The following is a 22225-nucleotide window of genomic DNA, read 5'->3' on the forward strand; positions in this document are numbered from 1 at the left end:
ATTCAAGCCTTTCAAGACAAAAAGGAAGCTTTAGAAGAGTATCATTTGGCAGAAAATTCAGTTGGTGGAAGAAACTGCAACTGTTGAACACAGCTTTTTTTAATTTTGTCTGGACTTTTCCCACCTTCAGCTTACAGACTTCTCATTTCCATCCCTTTGCGTTATAGCTCTAGCTAACACATGCTCCTCTAATCCTCCTCTGCCCACATCTCATTCCTATCACATTGTTTTCTCCTCCATTTTACTACCCAGTTAAAAAAAAAAAACTCAAAAAAAGACACCATAGAAAAAAGACACCATACACACACACAAAGTTGTTTTGTCACCATCACTGAGATTACTGAGATGCATGCTTTTTAACCTACTCTACATTTCTCTGGTCTGTTCAGATTACAAACCCATCGCAAAAAAAGGCAGATGTTATCTGCGCCACATACAGTTCATCCTATACAGGACCTCAAGCAACAGCTACTAACATTCCTCTGTGCCACTTAAACATTACTCCAATAGTTTACAGTTCATATTAGTTGAAAAAATAAAACTATGGAATCTGAGAATCACAGGCAGTAAGAAGTTGCACTTTCAGGTAATAAATTGGAAAGAGATTGAGAATCAGGAGAATCTTAGTATTTTATTCAAACAACTTCTTTCTAAAAAAAATTTTGACAGACAAAATATATTGCTTACTACTCTCTCCTGTATACAAGTCTCATGGTCCAGCACTCAAAAGCTGGAAAATAAAGTTTGACACATGGCCACCAGTCAGAAAACAAGCTCTAACAAAGAACACCTGCAAAGTATCCCAAGAAAGCTGTCTGATAGAAATTTCATCACCTTTCCCATCTTAACCTATTAACAAAGAGGGAGGTACATTCCTCATCAAGGCACTTCCTGCAGAAACAAATCAGCTCACTGCTTTTCTTATAAGGAACCACCGCCATTATCCTGGAGTTAAGAGAAGTTATTCAGCGAGGGGGAACCCACCACCCTCCCCAGTAGATTAAAGCTTATAAAGAGAACCTAGATGACCTCCTACAGTTCCTTCAGCAATAAAGTTTCTAATGTCCAAATTTCTCTAATCAAACTCCATAGTCCATTTCACTATTTAGTTATTCTTAGATTGGACAAGTTTTTCTTCCTTACTAGAGTTTAATGCAGTTAATTCTTATTTTGCTGTCAAACACTAAGAATAGTGCAGCCCCTTCCATTCTGTTGTAGCCACTCAATCTTCTTCTCTAGACCAAATAACCTCTTATGAAACTTTCACCCTACCTTTAAGTGTAAAAGTCCTGATTTATTTTGGACTTCTTCTGGGCTCTCTCAGTCCATACCACAATTAAACTGCACTGACCACAACTGAAAACAGTACTTCTTATTTGCTGTTGAGAAGAGGAAGAAGAATTGCCTCATACGCCTCCAAGGTCACACTTTTAACTGTATTCCAGGTATTATTTGGCAGCTTCACAGCAATATGGCATGGCAGACCTATGTAACCCAGAGTAACTTGAAAACATTTTCCTGCAAACCTCCAAACTGAGCTTCTAATACTCTTTATCTAGTTGTGATGTTAATTATGCCTTTTAAACAAGGTACAATTTGCACTTCCCAGAAAGAACTTGGTAAGTATTGCTTTTTTTCTTTTTTTTTTTTTTTAAAGGACACTAACTCAAGTTGCCAAGACATTTTAAATTTAATCCCGCCTGCCAAAAACCTTGCAAACTCTCCAAATTTGTTACAGTCTGCAAACATTATAAGCACTTTTTCATCTTGTAAATATTTCACAGGACCAGTCCCCATATTTTGGTATATATTTCTGTGCACATATACATCTAGAAATCCCCCAAATTAAGCCTTCTTTCTCCCCCACTAAGATTGGGCTCATTTCCAAAGTGACAAAACCCCCACTGTTTCGCAGACAAACTTCATTTGTCAATGATACCTAGACAATGTTTTCTCCAATTAGCAAGCAGGAAAGATCAGCAATAGGCTTACTTCCTCTTTCAGATTCCAAGTGGTGGTGCTATGATGTCCCTCATTCATACATCAGCCATTAAAGATGCTGCAAGTATAAACTTTTCCTGGTGACTCCACTGTAGCAGTCATTATCTTCAGCAAGTTTTAGGCTTGAACGATTTTTTACATGGACACAACTTGGGTATAGAAATGCCATGTTGAGAATCCACATTTATCTCCCTATTTTTCCGTAAAACAAAGACTCAAGGATACAGAAATCCCAATGTTTTTGTTGGGAAGTATACTTCCCCCCTGTATCGAAATGAAACTTCAGAACTAGTAAGTGATTAAAAAATAAAACAACCCTCATCAACACTAATTTTATAAACAGTTCTGAGCAACCTATCATTACTACACATAATACTAATATGTTTATAATGCATCTGCATATAACATAAAGATATATATGATTGTCCACAGTTCTACTGTTATATACCATTATGCCGAGAGGTTTTATTATTCAGATAGAAAGGATAAAATATGGGCAAGTATATTCATGAAAAAGAACGTTAAGCAGATTATGAATAATTTCCTGTTGGAAACCACATGTGTTAATTATAAGCCTGACTCTTCTACTGCCTGAAGATTAACAAGACCTGATATGGCTCGGTTGGATGTTTTAGCTAAATTATTAATTATATTTTTGTTAACAGTTTTAAATTGCTGTAAGCTGTCATTTGTAAAGGTCCTGAAACTCTGCGCTGACAATCTGCTTCCAGTCGCAGAAAGCCTTTAGCCTTTAACTTTTAACTCAGCTGTTGATACCGTTTCGTTCACACAAACCAAACACTGATTATCATCAGATCTTAGGCAGGTTTTCTGCACACTGCTTCAAGCCACTGTAACATTTGAGACTATGTTAGCAGTTTTGAATCGGACCACAAAGGAAGTGCAAGTCAAGTAAGTGCAGAACATGAAGATACCTTGACAAGAAAATATTTGTGGCAAATGGACCCAAAGAAAGAGTAAATGGTGGTATTACAGCCTTCACAGAAAAATCAGTTGAGAATAAAAGCAAAGACCTAAAACATTCAACCCTGGAATATGGAACAATTGTCACAAACCTGGGGGGAAAAAAAAAGGGGAGGGTGGGCAACAACCAATTGCTGGACTATTTAAAATGACATGATTGCAACTTCTATTCAGCTTTGTGGCACCTGCAGTAGGAGGAAGTAAAACCATGCTTAATTTATTTGTTTTCAAACCAGAAGTAGCATTAGCTAGTACTTGCAATATTTGCTGCATTATTAGGGGAATGCTCTTCAGTTGTCTCAACACCATTGCTCTTACTCTGCTCAAAAGAGTTGATGAAATGCAAACAGAGCATCTTCCCTCAAAGTCACAACAGTCCTGAATTGCATTTCATAAGCTTAAATTTGAGAAGGAAGCTTTGTGTGTTGAGTGTCCCCCTCCCATTCAGTATTGTTACTGAATTACTCAATATCGGTTAACATTATGTTAACCTTATGTTAATAGTGTCACACCTGCATAAGCTCTTCTAGGCTGTATGTTACACTAAAGGTGTCACTGATGAGTGGAAAAAATATCATTCTGTCTCCGCTGCTGAGGCAGAATAGGAACAACAAAAGTGTTATTCAACTGCTATCTGACCTAAAACCTTTGCTTCAATCTGAAATATGTTACCAAATGTCATGGTAGCTAGTACAGCATTAGACCCAGTCATTCTACTGTTAATTAAATCTTTGAGTACACTTTTGAAAAATGAGTGAATTTAGTAAGCCGCATGCTAACATATGCTAAAATTTTTAAAACTTCCAACTGACTTTGGCTCAGCGTATTTGTCTAAACTTGCTTGCTCTGGTTCAACGGTTAAGCGTCTTCAGGAAGAAGTGTACTGTTGAAAGGAGAGGTCTATCAAAGTCATCCCGCGTCCAGACAAATGACAAATGTATTATTTTGTTTCCACAGATGCTTACTCTGCACAGTTAGCTTAAGCATTCAAGGGCTGGTGGAAATGCTCTTAAGAGGCAGCAACCACTCTGTGACACTGAAATGAAACACTATCAGATTTGTGATATCAAATAATTCTTTTGTTCCCTCCACTTGGTGAATTATTGCTGCTGGTGATCAATCTGGTTGGACAAGAAGCAGCAAGCATTTGCTTCTGAACAGCCCAAAGTGAAATCCCAAGCTGAAATTGTCAAGTAGCCTGCAACTGCAAGCTATTATCACTCTTGTAGTCACCATCATGTCTCAGGGTTTTTCATCACAGCATCAAGTTCCTTAAAAAGCTCTAAATCTACCAACACACTTTACTCCAGGGCAGTGAAATGCGAGTACTGACATGTGGACATTGGTTGAAAAGTAATGAACTGATGTTTCCTCCACTGTTGTCCTCAACTGCCCCATACTGATTAACAGTGCAAGATCAGCAAAACTCATTTTTATGTGCAGAAATCACATAACTACTAGTGCTGTTTGGCAGCTTTCTTTGTACAGGTATATTACTGCCATAAAGGATCTACAAATTACAAAACACATTATCCAGAGGTTGTCACTGCACAATGGAATATCACATTTGCCATAAAGGCAGTGGGACTACATGAAGACTAATTGGTCCAAAGCAGTTCGACATCAGCCGCAGTGCCCCATCTTATCTACCTGAAGCTCTGCCCAACAAACTGTTGGGGGCATCTCTGACTTGCAAAAGTCTATACGCCTTTGTCATTTTCTTTTTGAATAAGTGTATTACAACATCCAATTGCCACAATTTTTCAAAGACTTTTCTTTACCACCACCCAATAGCACATAGAAGCACCACTATTCCTAAGTCACCACTGGAGAACTGAAGTACTACAGAGTTATTTACAAAAGGCATATGGAGAAGAAAAGACTATTTTGAGTAAACAAAGCTGTATCAACATAGAACGACTGCCCAGAAAATGCGATGACTTCATTACTCTCTTCTTTTAGTCTCTGGGAGGTATAAATTATACTTCAAAGAAAGTAGCAAACACAGTAATTTTCACCTTCTACCATTTAGTTTGATGGTTTTCCTTTACCTTCCCTCATCCAAACTTCATGAGAATGTTTATCATAGTTGTTGCAGAACACCAACTGGATTGTCCTAGTCCTTTTTGTGATTCAGTCTATGAAACACTTGATGATGAGCCAATTGAGAGCTCAAGAGTTAGGATTAGAGAGCAGACCAATATGACCAATATTGTTTTGGGTGTCTGCTACACACAGTCTGATCAGGAAGAAGTCGATGACGCCTGCAAGGAACCTCGCATTCACAGTCCCTGGTCCTTATGTGGGATGTTAACTATCCTGATTATCTGCTGGAAAGGAACACAGCAAGGCACAAGCAATGCAGGAGGTTTCTGGAGCACATGGATGATCATTTCATGACACAGGTGATCAAAGAGTCAATGAAGGAAGGCATTTTGCTGGACTTGACACTTAAACAAGGAAGAACAACTGGTTGGGTGCGTGAAGGCTGGGGCAGTCATGGATGCAATGAGAATGCAGGTGAAGTTCAGGAACCTAAAAGAAGGGAGCAAGGGAAAAGCAGGATCACACCCTAGACTTCAAAAGAAGAGACTTTGGTCTGTTCAGTGATCTGCTTTGAAGAGTCTCAAGGGATTCAGTCCCCTGGAGATAAAGGGGTGCAGAAGAGCTGGCTGATTTTCAAGTATCACTTCCAAGCTCAAGAATGGTCTGTTCACACATGCAGGAAGTCAAACAAAGGAGACGGGAGGCCTGCATTGATGAACAAGGAGCTTCTGACAAAGCTCAAGGATAAAAAGGAAGCATACAAGAGGTGGAAGCAGGGTCACATCACCCAGGAGAAATACAGAGACACTGTCTGAGTGTTCAGAGACGGGGCTATAAAAGCCAAAGCCCACCTGGAGTTCAATCTGGCAAGGGACATGAAGGACAAGGTTGGCTTCTATAGGTGTATCATTAGCAAAATGAAGACTAGGGAAAAATGTGAGCTCAATACTGAATAAGAGCCTGGTCACAAGGGATGCTGGTCACCTACATATTTACTGGTAAAACTAGCCTTCAGCAATGCCACATCCCTGAGACCAGAGAGAAAGCCTGCGTAATGATGTATTACCCTAACCTGAACCTCCTTCACTGAGGGAACACTTAAATAAGTCAACGGGACCTGACAGAACGCACCCACAAGTGCTGAGGGAGATGGCAGATGATACTGCAAGGACACTCTCAGTCTTTGAAAGGTCACAGTGATTCACATAGGTTCCTGAAAACTGGAAGAAAACAAATGTCACTCCTATCTTCAAGAAGGGCAAGAGGGAAGATAGGGGGATCCAACCATACAAAGGACAAGATGGTGACAGTGAATAGTCTACTTGGATTTATGAAGAGGAAATCATACTTGACCAACCTGGTGGCCTTCTGCAATGAAAGGCTGGCTTAGTGCGTAACTGGAAAGCAGTGGATTTTGTTTATTTCAACTTTAGTAAGGCTTTTGACGCTGTCAGTCACAACATCCCCATACACAAACTGATGAAGTACAAGCTAGATAAACGTGGATTGAAAACAGGCCAAATTGCTAGGGTCAAAAGGTTGTGAATGATGGGACAGAGTGCACCTTAAAGCCAGTTTGCAGACAGTATAAAACTTGGAGGAGTGGTTGATAAACCAGAGGGTTGTGCTGCCATTCAGACAGACCTCAACAGACCAGTAATGTCATCAAGTTTAACAAAGGGAAATGCAAAGTCCTGCAACTGGGGAGGAACAACTCCAAGCACCTGTACACACCGTCAGCCAACTGACTGGAAAGCAGCTTTACAAAAAAAGACCTATGGGTCCTCATGGCAGACATATTGAACATGAGCCAGTACACTGCCTCTGAAGCAAGGAAGGCACACAGCTTCCTGGGCTGGGTTAGGAAAAGTGTTGCCAGCAGGTTGAGTTGAGTTACACTCTGCACAGCACTGGCAACACCACATCTGGAGTACTGTGACCTGTTTTGGGCTCCCCAGTACAAGAGAGACTCATTTACTGGAGGGAGTCCTGAGGGTCACAGAGATGCTTAAGGGATCAGAGCATCTGTCATCTGAGGAGAAACCAACCAAGTAGAGATAGTTTAGCTGGGAAAAGAGAAAACTTAGCAGGGTGGGCGTGGAATTTTCTCAATGTGGATATATACCTGATGGTAGAGAATAAAGACGATGGAGCCAGACTCTTCTGAGCAACATCCAGTGACAGGCCAAGAGACAATGGGAAAAAAGTGAAATAAAGGAAGTTCCATTTAAACATAAGAACTGTAAGAGTGGTCAAACACTGGAACAGGTTGCCCTGAGAGGCTATAGATTCTCCATCCCTGAAGATACTAAAAATCCAACTGGACAGTGTCCAGAACAACCTGCTCTGGTTGATCCTACTTTGAGCAGGAAGGTTGGGCTAGACAGTCTCCAGAGGTCCCTTCTAATCTCAAATATTCTGTGATACTCACTGTTTACACACTAAAGTAAAATTTGACTGCACAATAAATGTGCTTGTACACTGTGGAAAGAGTATATTTTTTTCTCATTCCAAGTTTAGCATTTTTCCTGGTGCCATGCCATGCTTCTGATTACGCTTCCAAGCAGACACACATTGAGCTTTTCATCTGTTCACCATCTGGATGAACAAACATACAGCAAATCCAGGCATAAGAGCAGAATTCTATGGGAATTAGTCAGCATAATCAAACCTACAATACTATGCAAAGAGAAGAAGAGATAAAAAACACTTTAACACACTTAAAATATACCCCTGTATTAAGACAAGCCAGTCACTTGAATCAATCCACATTTCCTTGGGATATAACCGATGCCCAAGGGTATACTAACAAGTGCATGACAAAGAACATGCTTCCATGCAACAATCAAGAGTTTCTCTGTGCAGATGGATCAACATGGACACTGTGCATAGAATCTTTAACAAGACTTTTCCACACTTCAGTGGTACAGAAAACTTGTGCATGTCCCCAGGCAATCTGAAATATAATTTGAGAAGTGGAAGGTACTCCTTATCATTAAAATCAGTGTCTAGAAAGGACCCCAAAAGGTCAGTCTTCCCATTCCCTGGTCCAGCATAGGAATAGTCAAATTCCACTTCAGTCCTGACATCACCTGTGGAGATATTAAACACTGCCAATGATGACACTTCCACCACATCCTAAGTAATCTTACTAGAAAGCCCTTTGTGAGGTCTTTTCTCAATCTCCCTTATGGTAATTAAACACCTTTTTTTTTTTTTTTTTACATCTTTATTGTCGAAAAAACAGTTTATTGTCCTCTTTTTCCATGGCTAGCTTGAATTTTTTTTCAAGTCCGAGGAGAAATAAAAGTCTTCTGTCAATTAAGGAGTCTCAGTTCCTTCAGCCTAACCAACAAATCAGTTACATCGCCGACACCTAATTTCACTATTCTCTCATACTCGTACGTAGTCCTTCTTGTTGAGAAAACAAAAAAAAAAGGAGATAAAGATACAAAATAAGCCCCACAATCCTGACGTGCAAAGAAAAGGTCAAGAATTACTTCAGGTTTCCTACACAAAAGAATCTCTCTTATGCATTTTGGAAACAAACAAAAAAACCCAGAAACACTCCAACAGCATGACACCGCTGAATTACATTCACTTTATAATTCTATGCGGTGTGTAGAACCTGTCATGAGGAACTTCTACCTTACGTTTTATTCACTGTCATTTTTACATTTCTGCTTACTGATTTTTTTTCTTGGTACTAAGCATTTGTTGAGGTTATTATCTTCAGTACACCTGTAATCTTTCCCAGCTTTGCATCCTCTATGAATTTTTTTGTCTACAATCTCAATGCCAACACTGAAATTGTCAATGATGAGACTGAACAGTTCAGGACCTAGGACAGATCCAGATGCAGAACAGGAGCTACTACCTCTTCTCCCATGCTTCCCCCTTGACAGCTAGTCATTCTTCAGCACCTCTCCAGGGTGGTCTTCTGTGTAGTTTTAAATCCACCTTACAGTAGTTCAGTCTAGAACAGGGGTAGCCAAATTGACAGGTGGAAGGTAACACACCCAAAAATTCCACTTGAGGAAGGCTACAGTCCAGCCAATGAGACAACACAGGCAACATCAGTTTTTTTCACTCGCATCTGCTTGAAGATCAGCCCATGCTTCTTGGTGCAGCCCCAAGGCTAGAAGTAGAGCTCTGGTATAACTCCTAGCTGATCTACTATAACAAGATATTCTATGGTTTGGTTCAGTTCAGAGCAAGCTGTGAGCTGAAGTACAGACTATGTGCCACTGGGTCCAAAGTCAATCATCATCTGATTTTAGAACAAGCTTAGCATTTAAAATTAAGATTTCTTTTGGTGAAATCTTAATTATTTTCCACAAGTTTTGAAAAATGAGTTTTAGACAATTGCTAATAGTGGCTAAGTATTAAATTTCCCAGACAGGGCTCCTCATAAATCCATTTTGTGTCTAAATTTATCACCTTCATTTATGTAATACAATTTTCCCAGTACTTTTCATAGAATTGTTTAAATTCGAAAAGACCTTTAAGATCATCAAGTCGAACCGTTAACCTAACACTGCCAAGTCCACCACTAAACCATGTCCCTAAGCGCCATATCTACACATCTTTTAAATACCTCCAGGGATGGTGACCCAAGCACCTCCCTGGGCAGCCTGTTCCAATGCCTGACAACCCTTTTAGTGAAGCAGTTTTTTTCTGATATCCAACCTAAACCTCCCCTGGCGCAACCTGAGGCCATTTCCTCTCATCCTATCACTTCTCACTTGGGAGAAGAGACCAGCACCCACCTCTTTACAACACCCTTTCAGGTAGTTGTAGAGAGCAGTAAGGTCTCCCCTCAGCCTCCTCTTCTCCAGGCTGAACAACCCCAGCTCTCTCAGCTGCTCCTCATAAGGCTTGTGCTCCAGAACCCTCACCAGCCCTTCTCTGGACACGCTCCAGCACCTCAATGTCCTTCTTGTAGTGAGGGGCCCAAAACTGAACACAGGATTTGAGGTGCGGCCTCACCAGCAGCGAGTACAGGGGCACGATCCCCTCCCTACTCCTGCTGGCCACACCATTTCTGATACAAGCCAGGATGCTGTTGGCCTTCTTGGCCACCTGGGCACACTGCTGACTCATATTCAGCTGGCTGTCAATCAACACCCCCAGGTCCTTTTCTGCAGGGGAACTTTCCAGCCACTCATCCCCAAGCCTGTAGCATTGCATGGGGTTGTTGTGACCAAAGTGCAGGACCCAGCACTTGGCCTCGTTGAACCTCATACAACTGGCCTCGGCCCATCGATCCAGCCTGTCCAGATCCCTCAAGCAGATCAACACACCTACCCAACTTGGTGTTGCCTGCAAACTTACTGGGGGTGCACTCAACCCCCTCATCCAGATCATTGATAAAGATATTAAACAAGATTGGCCCCAGTACCGAGCCCTGGGGAACACCACTTGTGACCAGCCACCAACTGGATTTAACTCCATTCACCACAACCCTTTGGGCCCAGCCACCCAGCCAGTTTTTTACCCAGCGAAGAGTGCACCCATCCAAGCCATGAGCAGTTTCTCCAGGAGAATGCTGTGGGAAATGGTGTCAAAGGCTTTAGTAAAGTCCAGGTAGACCATATCCACAGGCTTTCCCTCGTCCATTAAGCAGGTCACTTTGTCATAGTAGGAAATCAGGTTAGTCAAGCAGGACCTGCCTTACATAAACCCATGCTGACTGGGCCTGATTGCATGGTTGTCCTGTACATGCCCCCTGATGGCACTCAAGGTGATCTGCTCCATAATTTTCTCCAGCACTGAGGTCAGGCTGACAGGCCTGTAGTTCCCCAGATCCTCCTTCTGGCCTTTCTTGAAGATGGGCTTCACTTTCGCTAACCTGCAGTTAACTGGGGCCTCCCCAATTAGCCAGGATTTCTGATAAATGATTCAAAGTGGCTTGGTGAACATGTCCGCCAGCTCCCTCAGTATCCTTGGATGGATCCCATCCGGCCCCATAGACTTGCGGGTGTCTAAGTGGTGTAGCAGGTCACTAACCATTTCCCCTTGGTGGAAATGTGGGAGCTTCATTCTGTGCCCCGTCCCTATCTTCCAGCCCAGGGGGCTGGGTACCCAGAGAACAACTGGTCTTACTATCAAAGACTGAGGCAAATGTACATTTTAGAAATGTAGTCAACAAACTGTGCCAGAGTATCTTGAGCCCTTCTTTATCCATTTTTTAGGCAGGCACTGTCTACCAATTTGCTTTATACTAGTCTTCTAGAACCTTATATATCTTCTATGAATTTCCTAATATTTCTGAAATTGCCTCGGCTGGTTTTTCCAACCACTCTAAGGGGGAATTTCACCATACTTGTGGAAATACCTCAATACTTTCTAGCCTGTTCTTTCTCTGTTCTTGCCTTCATCACTGTGCGCAATTGTTTTAACTTATTATAAGGCAGAGATATTTTTCTATTGGATCTGAATCAGATTTTTCAGCCATGCAGAAAACCAGGAGGTACTCTTCTGATGAACTACAACAATGTGCATTTCGAGTTTTTTCCTTATCTTCTGTAAGCAGGTAATCTATCTGACACGTGATCACACAGACGAAGGGCAGAGCCATTATGGAGATACATTAAAACAATCACAGCCTCTGCTGGGCTTCCCTATCTCCCATGCCATTTATTCCATCCTCCAAAGTGCTCCAAAACAGCTGTTAATTTGTAATCTAGCTTCAAGGCATCTTAATATCAGATACAATAATGGAGAAGCACAGCTGATAAATCCGAGTGCAGCAGAAAACTTACTATTCGCTGTCTCATTGCTACAGAAGTTCAACTACAAGGGCTTCAAAATATACAAAAAGGAATACTAAAGAAAAAAGCGTTATCAAGACTCATCAGAAGATCTGAAGAGATCTCAAAATTGTGGGACCATATTTCCTCCCTTATTCCAAGAAATAAGTTGCTTTTTAATCTTATTTACAGGGCATCCAGACTTGCTGTTAACAACTGAAAAGCATCTGGGAAATATAAAGCCAAAAGAAAAACAAAGGAAAGAGAAAGTTCAACAGAAGTTTGGGACAAACAAGTAATGGGCTCACATGAGGGAGCCGACAATGAGAAGAAACAAAACAAAGGAATTGGCAGAGCTTTAATGGCCTAGTCAATAGATGGAGAAGAAGTTTTATGACCAGAGAACTAAATAGCCAGAAAAATACGTGGAGTCTGGATGTTGGCACAGAGACGAAGAGGTACCAGTGATAAAGCGCTAACACTGAATATTGTTGCAAATCATATATCAAAGTTGCTGCGTGTCTTGCACGCCTGGCACCCTATTTTGGTACCTCTCTGCATTTACAAAAGCTACAATCTTCAGCAGCCTTACTTCCACAAACTGGAGGAATACTTTTTTTTTCCCCCCTTGAAAACAACTATCTAAGAACTTCCATGTACAAAACCTCCCATATTTAGCTATGCATTAAATGCCCTGCCAGTGAAAATCCCCTTTGATTTCTCGTACCTAATGTGATCTCTGCACTACTGTTATTTTAGCTGCTAAGAATCCTAAGTATCTACAGTGAGAAACTGCTTTACAACATGCCCTATAAAGCAACTCAAAGTAAACAACTCACGTAATCAAAATGTTATATGCCTTCCACAAAGTTGGCATACAGAATGTGTCACTTAAGGGTAGGTGCTTTAAGATTACACCTGTAACTGTTAAATGAGAGATGCTCAGAAAATGGCTCAAGTACTAGGTCCAATCTATACTAAACTCCTAATTCTGTCCTTAGCTCACTTGTGGGTTACTCCATCTAACTCCCTCCAACACAAATCTACTAATCAGTGTGAAATTGATTCAGGCCAACTGGTGCCAGCAAATTTTTCACCATATTTAAAGGCTGCCCTGAAGCACCCTGTAACTGAACTTTCCTAAGGCTTTCCTTGCTTTACTTTTTGCCTTTGCAGATATCTCCCTTTGATGACTAGGTAGCCACAGCTAGTAATTCCCTGTACCACTGAAGTGTCCAACATGCTTTCAACCATGGGGACAGTGTCAGTAGACTGCAAGAATAAAGAAGTAAATACGACCCAATCTGTTCTTGTCTTGATAATCAAAAGGTCTGCTTACAAACAATGTTCCAAAAGCTTTTTAAAGCTTCATTTTTCATATCACCTACAGTAACACCAATCAAGTTTCCAAAAGGACTTGCCATAACACAGTTGACAGAGAACAAAATACACATATATGAACTGAAACCTGGCACACAAATATGTATTACACACATAAACTCTCTCAGTGTAATGCAAAACTAAGTATTAGCAAGCTTTAGGAAACATACATGCACACTTGAAGTATATATTATTATATACACTTCCATCACAAACTGACCCAAAATTTTACCTTACAAATCACAAATAGAAAAAAAGCCAAGAACATACATTTCTGAAGAAATAAATACGCTCATCTAAACCGTTTCACTATAACTTGGAAACAAACTCTACAGAACTCTTCAGAAAAAAAAATGCCTTTTGCAAACAAAAAAATCTGTAGCCACTGGTTAGTACCCCCAGGTTTTAGAATAGCTCTGACAAGGGAACATGTTCTCCATGAAGGACTTAATGAAAAGAGATCTCCGTGAAGCAGGTGATGCACCCTTTCTTTCTCTTTGCACAGTTGCAGGCAGGGTAGGAAAAGTAGCAGTTATTGGTTCTGCCAAAATCACAGCCCAAGTAGCTCAGCAGCATTGCAGTTGGCTTGCAAACTGTATTTTTGCCTGTTGTGATACATTAGAAGTTTGAATATGGCATCTGCTACCAAAACAAAAAAACAAAACAAAGCCAATAAAAGGTGGAAGACAGGTTACAGAAGAGAAAAGCTAGGAATTCTGGAGTAATATCCCCAAACTGAGGACTAACTGCCACTAGGCACCTACCCACTATCCCAGCAATACACACTGAATCTTTAAACCAGCTTAAAAATAATCTAAGTAATAAATGACCTACATTTGGATCTTGTTACCATGCACCTCTTCCTACAGGAATGTTAGGACAAATACGTAGCTTTAATTTATTTAAAACTGCAAGTGTTGCTACCTTTTCAGTTCCCCTCATATTCACTTTACTGCTGTAGAGCTATGCCATGGAGGTCCAATGTATGTTTCCAGCAAGATGAGGACCACATCTTACAACACAGCTCTGCTGCAAGAACTGATTGTTCAGCACTCTCTGCATTTGTTCCCTGTGACATCTCCTGTCAGAAGACAACCTCATATAGATCTTTTCTCTTTGTGGTCTATTTTCCTAAGAACTGTAGAATCACAGAATCATTCTGATTAGAAGGGACCTCTTGAGATACTACTTTTTTTTACTGTGAGAGTGACTGACCATTGGCACAGGTTGCCCAGGAAGGTTGTGGAGTCTCCATCCTTGGCAATATTCAAAAGCCATCTGGACATGGGCAACCAGCTCCAGGTGGCCCTGCTTGAGGAGGGGGCGTGGACCAGATGACCTCCAGAGGTCCCTTCCAACATCAACCACTCTGTGATTCTGTGACTGATTCTATGAAACCTCCTGCTCAAGCAGAGTCAGCTACAGCAGGCTGCCCAGTACCATGTGCAGCTGGGTTTTGAATATCTCCAAGGATGAAGACATCACAACCTCTCTGGACAACTTGTGCCAGTGCTTTACCACTCCCACAGGGAAGAAGTGCTTTCCTGTGTTCAGATGGATTTTCATGATTTTTCATTTGCGCCCAATTACATCTTGTCTTGTCCTGTCAGTGGGCACTACTGAGAAGAGTCTGGCTCCCTCTTATCAATGTAGGGAGGGAATGAATAAGATCCCCCCCGAGCCTTCAATTCTGCAGGCTGAACAGTCCCAGCTCTCTCAACCTTTTCTTACAGGAGAAATGCTCCAGACCCTTAATCACCTTTGTGGCCCTGCACTGGACTCTCTCCAGTATGTCTGTCTTTTGTACTGGGAAGCCCACAACTGGACACTCCAAATGCAGCCTCACCAGTGCTGAGCAGAGAGCACCTCCTTGAACCTTCTGGTATTGCTCTTCCTAACCCAGCCCAGGAGGCTGCCTGCCTTCTTTGCCATGGCGGTGCATTACTGGCTCATGGCCAGCTTGTTGTCCACCAGTACACCACGCTACTTCTCTGCAGACCTGCCTTCCAGCTGGTTAGCCCCTGGGGTTACTCCTCCCCTGATGCAGGATTCTGCATTTCCCCTTGTTGCACTTCATGAGATTCCTTTCAGCCCAGTTCTCCAGCCTGTCTGGATCCCTCTGAACGGAAACACAACCATGTGATGTATGAGCAACCCCTCCCAGTTTTGTACCATCTGTGAACTTGCTGGGGGCACACTCTGTCCCAGCATCCAGGTCATTAATGTGGATGCTAAACAGTACTGGCCCCAGTATCAGCTCCTGAGGTACACTACTGATGACTTTTCCCCAGTGACTTTGTGTCACTGATCACAAACCCCCAGGCCCAGTCATTCAGCCAGTTCTCTATCTACTTCACTGTCCACTTACCTAACCTGGCCTTTGTCAGCCTGGGGATGCTATGGGAGACAGTGTCAAAAGCGTTACTCAAGTTGAGGTAAAGAACATCCAGTGCTCCCCCTGCCCTGAAGGTCTCTGTAGATTAGCTACTGTTACTGAAAACTACTGGGAGTACTATTACTTTTCATCAAGGGCTACAGATTTTTTTTTAAGGAATTCAGCAGTGAGAATCATTGGAGATGAAAACCGCTCAGCCTGATAGGCAGATCTCAAAACAACACTGGAGAGCACAATCAATTTTTTTCTCCAATAAAAACTTGGTATTTTTTTGATTGTCAACAACAATGGTATTATCCTCAGATGACTTCAACTATTTAAAGTTACTGGTATCATCTTCATTTGGTAAGACTAAGATCTAATGCTTGAGGAACTCCAGTTTTTAGTAAAGTGGGCAATAGCTCAATTCTCATTCTAACAGCCATGTGTATACCCTCCAAACCGTTACCAGCTTCTGCACTATCTTCTTTGAATTATTAATCAAGTATTCTGATGTGAATTTTCATCCATGCCAATATCAAAGGAAAGTCAGGACTTAAGCAGTATATCTACAAATGGAAAAATTATCAAAATCTTGTCACCTAAATCCGTAAATCAGGGTAAGGAGTATCAACTGCAATCCAGCTAAGACAGGCTTAGAAGAAAACAGAGGCAGACCAGTAGGACAGGCTATATTGGGCTTCTAAGGCATCTGAATAGAAAAGCTTAAGAAAACTCAAAACTGATGGATTTGAGAGAACACTGCCTGGGAAGGAATACAGAGCTACATATAGTTAAGACATCGAACATCTGGAATATGGGTAAGACTAACAGCCACATTACTATGGTCCGGAACTCCTCCCTGCACACTGAAGAAAAAGGCTATCTTACTACTTGCTTCCTCAGTTGGGACTCTAATGTGCTATTGTTTGTGAGCTGAAATTGCACATCTTTTTAATCATGACTTCAGTTTCGTAACTCAGAGCTATTTTTCAAGCCTATGACATCAATCTGTTTAACCTTTACTATCACATTAACTTTTTAAATAACTAGCTTTAAAATAAAAAACAACAAAACAAGCAAACAAAAAAACCCCACACATTTTGGAGGCTTAAGAAAGAAAGGGATTACTCCAGCTGCTGGAATAGCCTTTCTATCTAAGGCCTCTCCAATACAGTCTGAAATGTAAATACTGCAGGTTCTATAAATGAAATTAAAACCAAACTACAGAAGTAAAATGGATCTGATTTTCATTTAACCATGACAGAAATGCGAAAGTACAAAACAGTATCTGGATCCCTTTTATAACTGAAAAGGCTTCTGAAACAGCATAGATCTCTCATATAAGCAAAGAGAACACACAAGAAAGCACCCCTACGAAGTGTTCTCCACACAAAGAGAATGGTCTCTCAATAGAGCCACTGACAGTTGTAGTTTCTTATCTGATTTTTCTTTATTCACTGCAATGTTATCTAGGAAATTAGATCTGTAAGAACACATGCAAAGAAAATATTCTATCAAGTTTTTCAGTATAAAGGAAAGTATTTCTATATCTCTTAACAGACGTTTTTAGTACTCTGCATTTATTTACTTTTTTAAAATAAAAAAAGTCATTCAACCACAGCAAAAATGACAACATCCACACCTTTGGCCACTTTCCTATGTAAAAGCTACCATCAAAACTAAAGAGCATACAAAGTTATCTTACACAGAATCATACCAGCAGAATTTTAATTTAGGGAAGATGCTCCATGAAGTTTAGGAAGATCCGTACTTATTAAGAAAAAGCACATTACCAGTGGTTAATCACAGTGTAACATCCTTAGAGTGATTACTATCGCAAGTAAACCAAACAAGTTCTAATTGTCTTCGCTGAATAGCGGAAGACACAACCACCTAGTGCAAACAACTGAAAACACAGCCGTTTACAGTTGTCACTGGTCTATCCTGTAAACAGTATATTCTAGAAATAAAGTGAATTGATTGGTTTGAAGAGAAATGGAATAGAGACATGACTACTCTGAAAACATACAAGCATAATGAAGACATATGAGTACATCTGTTAGAAAGAATAATGCATGGGCTAGTGGGAGAGAAAGGAAAGGCAAAAACAGATAAGAGGTGAGTCATAAGTAACAACACACATAACTCATGGTGAAACAATCAAAATAAGAGAGAAGAGGCTGAAATAATAAAAACAGGAGAATAAGGTATTTATTTAAGAACAAGCTCATCTCAATGTAATGTAAATGACTGGCTGCAGATCGGCATAAAGACAGCCGTTGGCTTAAAGGCTCAACTAGAAAAGATGAGTGATGTTATTAACTGCAACAAGGAGAACACTTGAGAAGTGAAATGAAGAGTTCAGGGTTTGACCCTGTTAAGGTTAAAACTCTTAGCTAGACATTTTTTCCAGACTGACAGAGATCATGATCAAAATAAACTTAATACTATACTAAATACTGCAGCACAAGTTAGAGAAGAGGCTTCCAATTATTTTCATTTGCAAGCTTACAAAATTTTTCAGTAGCTGTTTGGATCATTCTAATGAATTTAAACTATGAACTACAGGCTTATACTTTTTGACCTTATCTTACTTTGTCTTTGTATTGGCTTTGGCTGGGATAGTGTTAACTTTCTTCAGAGTAGCTTGTATGTTTTGGATTTGTGATGGAAACAGTGTTGATAACACAGGGATGTTTTAGCTATTGCTGAACAGTACTTAAACAGCATCAAGGCCTTTTCTGCTTCTCACGCTGCCCCACCAGCGAGTAGGCTGGGGGTGCACAGAAACTTGGGAGGGGACACAGCTGGGACAGCTGACCCCAACTGACCAAAGGGATATCCCATACCATATGACATCGTGCTCACCAATAAAAGCTGGGGGGAAGAAGGAGGAAGGGAGGACATTCAGAGTTATGGGGTTTGTCTTCCCAAGTAACCATTATGCATGATGGAGCCCTGCTTTCCTGGAGATGGCTAAACATCTGCCTGCCGATGGGAAGCAGTGAATGAATTTCTTATTTTGCTTTGCTTGCGCGCACAGCTTTTGCTTTACCTATTAAACTGTCTTTATCTCAACCAATGAGTTTTCGCACTTTTATCCCTCCAACTGTCTCCCCTATCCCACTGCGGAAGGGAGTGACCAAGCAGCTGTGGAGGCCTTAGCTGCTTACTGGGGTTAAACCACAACACCCTTTCATAGAATCTTTAAAGTATTTTCACAAACCTCAGTTGAAAAACCATTAACTTAGACGATTATGCTTGGGAACAGAAGTCAAGGAAAGCTGAGTGAAGAAAATGAAAATAAGGAATGGCACTAATCTAACCACAGGGCTCCAGTTTTATGTGGGGACAAGGAAGCTGAATTTTTGTTTCTTTTCTAAGTTGTACAACTGTGATAGATTTAGATTTATTAAATTAAAAATGAAAAAAAAAACCCTCAGTTTTCCCAGTCATATACTAGATGCAAAGAAAGAAGTATCATTCAGTTATAACAATAAAAACTAATTAAGTCCATCAACACATTCATCAGTCTGAACGGAGGTGGTGAGCTGTAACATGCTATTTAACTATGAAATACTTGCTACTAAGAAAAAAGTATATTAAGCATATTAATGTGCTTCATAACATATGATACATATTAAATCTAAATGTACAGACACCATATGCCTTAATGTAGCCACTTACGGCACAAGGAGCCCGTTCTCCTGTGCCAATTCGTAGTATTCATCCTTTGGAGGGGCACAATGGCAGGAATTGGCTGTGAAAGACCCCTGGGAAAGACTAGCTACAAAAGAGTATATCTACAATATAAAAACTTTATTTAATTATAAGACTACTATTCCAACCAGCACCTCAGTGTGAAGCAGTGTTTACAGCAAGCAAGGTAAGAAAAAGACAAAAATGCAACCATGTATTTAAGAGATGCTGCAAGGGATCAAGTTTCCAAAGTAAACTAAGGATATGGAAAACAGTTTGCATGAAGTACTTCAGTAACAAAGACTGTATTACTGATGTGTCGTATGTGCTTTCTATAAAGACATAAATAGCCTTTAAATTATGGGTTTGGTGAAACATACGTAGTCATATGTCAGGAGAAGAATTTACTGAAGAAACATCTTCAAAATATTTTGGCCAGGAGGAAGATCATAATATGGGAGGAAAACCAAAACCAACCCCTCACAACTGATTGTTAACAGAGCAGAAACACAAACTCAACATCAAGTTTAAGTATGCAGGAAGAACATTTACTACATTTAACACAGTAGCAGTGAGGAATGGTAACTTCTTAAATTGCTCCAGCCTAACTTTAACTGCTTGTATTTCACAGAATTATTAAGGTTGGAAAAGACCTGTAAGATCATCAAGTCCAACCATCAACCCAACACCACCACGCCCACTAAACTATGCCCCAAAGTGCCACGTCTACATGTTTTTTGAACAGCTCCAGTGATGGTGACTCCACCACCTCCCTGGGCAGCCTGTTCCGATGCCAGAGCAGAGTGCATAATTGAAACTGAAACTTCAACTGGCATTTCCTCTCAGTTTAAAAACAAAAAAAGAACACCCAAAAAACCCACCACAAACCAACAACATAAAAGGAAAAAAAATAGAACATATACACAGATGGTTTCAAATCAGTAGGTGTAAGAATCCCAGGGACACACAGATTAGAAAGTCTGAAGATTACTAAGAACAGGAAATCAAACTTTATAAGAAAATTGCCAACAGAACTCATACGCCTTTAAAAAAATGGAAGCGAAGTCCAATTTCAGTTAAGCAAAAATAACTCTCCGATTATTCCTCGAAATGCCAGCTGTAGCCATTCTGAAATAAATCAGGGAAAACACAAAAATCAGACAATGGTTAAAATATTAAGCAGAATAAACCACAATAACTGCAAGTCTAATACGCTGATTCCTCTCCCGTCCCACTTCGGAGTTGTATTTACTTATGTTTGCACATGAAAATTCCAAATTCTTGTGAACTTCAGCAGAATATTCAGGCAATGTTTGCTGGTCTAAAGTGGAAGAGACTTCATTATCCACAGGAAAAAAACCCTATAATATTCATGCAATGACCTCATATGGATTTAATTACTAAAAGTGTAACACTAATACTTGAGCCAGATGTGTTGCTACTGTTGAGAACTTTGCCATTGTATAGATACCTACACCTACAATCATATTCCCACAAATATTCTCATCAGTAATCCCCAACCTGACATTCAGAAAGGATAAATTATTTTAAAAGTTTAAAACACATTAAATACAGTATTTTGGAACACGTCTGAGCAGCCAAGATCCTCAAAAGTGGAAGCAGTATCAAGAGATCACCAAACATCAAGGATTAAACTAGCAATAAAGGAAAATGACATAAGGCCTTACCTATGCTTGAAAAGCATCTACAAGAATGCCAAAACCCAAGAGTGGGTAACGGGAATTGAAAAAGAGGCAATAATCTGCTGTCATTATTATTTACCTTACTAAAAAGACACTTCCTGAGACATTACCATATGAATACTAAAAAGGCTTAACCAATGACTGAAATATTACAGATAAGTAGTTAGGTAGCCAATACAAATGATCCAGTAACAAACTGATTATGTGGAGAACACGTCAATCTTCTCCACAGGTGAACATTCAGAACGTCACAATTTAATAGTACAAATACCATAGCTGCTGCCACTTGACACACTCTCACACAAGCACACTCTCATTGCTAAAAAACTAGTTTAACAGTTTTTTGTAACTTCTGTTCAATTCCAGTTTGGCCTATAATTAAACTTTAAACCAAAAAAACGAAAGGCTCTACATAGTATTATTCTGTAATCCAAAACAAATAATGGCGGGGGCGGAATAATAGCAAAAAAAAAACCCCAAACCACACAATGTGATTCTATCACACACACTACTTCCTTTCCAAACTACACAATTTCCTTCTAAATGAAGAAGCAGAAGGACACATGACTACAAAAGACAAAGGTGTCTTTTAGCATCACTAGACTTCTAAGGCTGCTTCAGCCTTTATTTTTGTGAAAAAGAAATGCATTTCTATCAACCCGCAAAACCTGAATACTCTCCTCATGGATTCCAGGTTTTGTAATTTTTCAAATCATTTATATAAATTATGATATATTCTTTTGAGATATATATATATGTACAAACAAAACAAATATCTTAAACCTCTCAATATTATTACTAGCTTCTTTCCAGCTTACATTATTATGTTTTCTATGCTAACACAGCACAAATACAAACCATTTCAGACTAAGCGACTACTACAGTATTTTTAAAAGAACTACTATGTAAAACTGTTTTCCTTATCAGAATATAAGGTAAAGAAGGTAACTTAAAATACACTGGTTTAGTCTTTAGTTAATCCCAATTAACCAATAACACAATACAGTATTAAAACTTTTCTATACCGCAGCTAAAAAGCCTACAGCAGACAGCAACTCTTACCAGCTTTGCTAAAGCACAGGTTAGCTTAATGTAAGACTCAACAGCACATCAATTTTCCAATTAAATAAAGTCTAAGTTTACATAAGGACTTAAACTTTTTTTTTTGTAAAATGACATTTACAAAACATAAGAATTGAAAAACAAGTAATAGAATGGAATAGAGTAGAATAGAATATTTCAGTTGGAAGGGACCTACAGAGCAAACCTTGTCACAGGAATAA

At 40.0% G+C, this 22225-nt stretch overlaps 1 protein-coding gene across 1 annotated transcript in view; it reads right to left on the reverse strand.

The window, feature by feature from the left end:
- MYCBP2 (MYC binding protein 2) overlaps positions 1-22225 on the reverse strand; it is a 213019-nt gene that overhangs the window by 184905 nt on the left and 5889 nt on the right. The window lies entirely within an intron of this gene.

Source organism: Gavia stellata, chromosome 1 (genome assembly GCF_030936135.1).
Source record: "Gavia stellata isolate bGavSte3 chromosome 1, bGavSte3.hap2, whole genome shotgun sequence".
NCBI lineage: Eukaryota > Metazoa > Chordata > Aves > Gaviiformes > Gaviidae > Gavia > Gavia stellata.